The following is a 3993-nucleotide window of genomic DNA, read 5'->3' as shown; positions in this document are numbered from 1 at the left end:
CTTTATCACTTCATTTGTTTAATTAGCAGCAGTAAAGAAAGAGATGGAACACATAAACACACTTACAATTACAATAAGAGAACACACCATCAACACAATAGTCCACAAGAATCCCAATGATGTCTGCAAAACCCTGGTCTTCCTTTTCCTCAAATTGCAGAGATACAAGTAAAATATACAATAGGAGCTTCTCCCTCAAGAGTCCAACCATCAAAATGAGGATGAGAAGGCATCATATAGCTGATCTAACTCCTTTCCCCACCTCTAGGGGTCGAGCTCAGCTTCCTAGGAGCAGTTTGAACTAATTCTAAACTAAGAACTAGATAATAGGCAGTCAAAACAACTTGCCTCTAAAACTTAGGAAACTAATCCATGCATTAAATTTTCACTATTTACATCAAAGAAAGTTCTAGAAGTGTCAAAGGAGAGTAAATGCATCCATGTGCCATGAAAATTACACCAAAGTTTCTTATTTACATGCCCAAAAGTCATCCAAGAGTAAAAACAGTGTTTTGCTGGCCGAAATGGTCAAATCTGGCAATTTTCCCTGAGTGGTCGCGCCCCTGATCCTGAGTGGTCGTGCCCCTTTTCAGCTCTGGTTGAAGGCCTTCCTGGTGTCCAAATCAGGTGCAAGATAGCTCGTTGGAAAGGTATGGGAGTCTACTTTCCAACCCAAGTGGAATTTCTGAATTTGGAGTTGATTTGATCCCTCAAAAATCATTTCTCCCAAGGCAGCTTTCTGCAACTCAAAAAAGGGGCAGAAAGTCAAAATTTGTATGTATTTTGAGCTTTTGGAGGTCCAAATCTCCATAAAATTTGAAACCCATCCATATCCAAGTGTATTTTGTCATGAAAAATCCAAATATGTAGAGTTTTCCTCAATCTGAGCTGTCCCCATGAGTGGTCGCGCGGGGGGTGAGACCACTCAAATGACCAAAACCTGTAAAATGCCAAAAAATACCAAAAATGCCTCAAAATCCTCAAAATTTCTTGTGCTTGCTGCTGGGAGGATACTAATGAGTATCATGGTGAGTGAGAGAAGCCTCAGCCAAGATACGGAGCGGGTTGGCCTTTTTCTCCGTTTTAGTGCCTCGGTCAAACTCCTTGGATCCGGCGATTGTAATTTTGGCATTTCTCTAAAACCATGACACCTGTGCAAAAAGTGAAAGATATTTTTCTTCCTTGGCATGTTTTGGACAAAAACCTCTCTCAGTTTTCCAAAATTCATCTTTTATTGCTCTAAAACATCATTTGAGTGCAACTTGTCCCGATGTGTGAAACAAGGAATTTTGTCGAAATGAAGCGGAATGAAGGGGATAGAGGGCTTCTAAATTCTTGGGGAAATTTTTGGGAGTAGGGAGGGATGTTAGGAAGCAGGGGAAAGTGGAATCTCAGAGATTGAGTGAGGGGAAGGGGTCCAAAAGGGCAAAACACAGGCCCAACCTAGAAAATTGCCAGGTTGTAGCTAGAAACTAGGGTTTGTGAAAAAATGAGGAATTTGGCGGATCTAAGGGATGGGAAGTGTTTGATAAGATACTTTAAGGATAGGGGAAGGTGTATGAACATCAGGAAACAAGTTTTGCCGGTTATTTAGCCGCCCAAGAGAAATTGGCTTCAAAACCCTAGGAGAGGGAAATGAGCTTGCCTAGGCACAACTGAAGCATGAACAAGATGTAAAATGACTCATTAGACACTGACATGACAATGAAAACCCTCTGAATGATGATAGGCTCAGCTGAATGATGACATGGACTGACATTTGGACAAACCCTAGACCTAATGCCTAGTGACCAAATTTTGCTTGAAGACTCACTGAAATGACAAAATTTGACCTTGACACTTCAAAATCACTTTGTAAGAGCACATTTGATCACTGGAGGAAGGCTGTAAAGACTGAGACTAACATTGGCTCCAATGGGGATGGTAGCTCCTTGGAGGTGCCAAGAACCTTAGACCTCTGGGAGAGCAGACCAGTGCCTTACAATCATTGGGCAATGGAGTCAAAAACTCAAGCTGAAATGCATGACTGAAAACCGACTCAAACTAACTTAACAACAAGACTGAAAATGGACTAACAAAGGACTCATGACTCAACTAAGAACTGACTCAATACTTAAACATAATCGACCAACTAAAAATGATGCTCAAAGTGGAGCTTATTCATCAAAACCTACTATAACAGTTTCATTCATCACCTGGTCAAGTGAAATGAAACAACCAATGTAACCAAGCAAGTATCCGATCTGCTGTTCGAATTCTCCACAAGTTCTCGCTTATGAACAACAAAAGAGAACTGCTGAAAGGCAACTCCCATGACAACTTAGAAACAGATCTGTGGAATGATATGAATTCTCTATCCGCCTCCAAAAACACTGCATAAGGATCTTGAAATTCAAGCACACTGGAACTTAGCTCATCGAATGGATTACTTCTCTTTTCCTCATACCATGAATGCAAACTTTGATCTGAGCCTTGTGACGAGACCTCTGCTGAAAATGACAAAGAAACTGACTGCTGGATCAAATTCATATCAGCACATGTTTCAAGCTCACATGTGGTCAATGGAGAAAGACTTTGACTGCAAACCTCATCCAAAACATCAGCAACTGGATCATGAAAAACTTGAAAAGACCGCTGCAATGTATCCATTGAAAATGTATGACATCCTTCTAGCTGTTCATCTTTTTCTTGAGAAGTTTTACAAAGATTCTGCCTTATAAACTGAAATGCTTCAAAACAAAAGGGTATAGAATCTTCCTGTATCATCAAATCATCTATTTCGGTTGCCATACCTTCATCTGTAATCTTCCCTTCAAGTTCATTTGGTGGCTGCAAATCTGATGTTACAGGCTGCTCAAGAATTTTGTCATCTGTCTCATCCTCAACATTAAATGATTTACTATGCAATCTACCCTTCAAAAACTGAATTGATTCAAAACAAAAAGGTAGGGAACCTTCTTGTATCATTTGATCAAATATGTCAACTTCCATGCCTTCATCTGCAACTTGACAACCAATGGCATTCGAAGGTTGCAAATCTGAATATGAGAAGTCTTGAACAAAATTTTCATTGCCCTCAAGATGGTCTGGATCAAGACTTGTTGAAAATTGATTTCTGATTGCATGGAAGTTGTCTGTGATGAACTGACATGAATCAAAACAAAAAGGCAAAGATCCGCCACTTACTTCAAACTGTGCTGCACTTTCCTCGTCACTGTCATAGCTGATATGTGATGGCTGAACATTGTATTCAAGCTGCTGAAAATGAACTTTTTCCTCCCACAAACTAGCTGCTGGTTCGTCTGCAAGATTAGCGTTTGTTTGAAGAACATAATCATCATCATACTGATCATAATGAGGCAAGTCATCATCAAACATACACATCATATCAACAGCTCTCTCTTCTTCACAATGATCTATAAAACAATCACTACGACAACTAGGGTAAGAAACAAAATGTTTTGGATCAGCAACTTGTTCTTCTTCAATCAGCGCGCCATGAACATCATAATCATTCCTTGGATTGATCTTGTCCATCATCTTTTCCACTCCACTTACCAAAATGTCAAGCTTTACCTCTAGAGATGTTGATTCGGCCGGATCTATGTTTTTCATCTCTTCTTCCTTCATCCTTGCCCTTCGGATCAGCAGATGTGCCTCTACATTCACTGCACTATTTTGCATCTCATGAAGTGTTGCAATATCCCTTTCTCTCAACTGAAACTCCATCTCCGGATCAAAGGCACCCGGATAGTGCAAGAGAGCAGATCTAGGAGTAGGCCTTATATCAACTGGGATTGAAAAATAAACTTGATTAAATCTGGCCGAAAACTGTTGTACTGTCTCACCTGGCAATCTTTTCAGCTGGTTATACTCTTCTACAATCAAGAAAAGGTTCTGCCCGATCATCCACCTATCGAGAAAAACTTTGACGAACTGCTGGAAATCTGAGATGCTTGCATCAGGCAGGGTTTTGAACCAACTCTTCACTTT

The sequence above is a fragment of the Pinus tabuliformis genome, chromosome 9 (assembly GCF_031772625.1).
Source record: "Pinus tabuliformis cultivar Carrire ecotype Pingquan chromosome 9, CPIR1, whole genome shotgun sequence".
Taxonomy (NCBI): Eukaryota; Viridiplantae; Streptophyta; class Pinopsida; order Pinales; family Pinaceae; genus Pinus; species Pinus tabuliformis.
Note: the sequence above shows the minus strand (reverse complement) of the source record.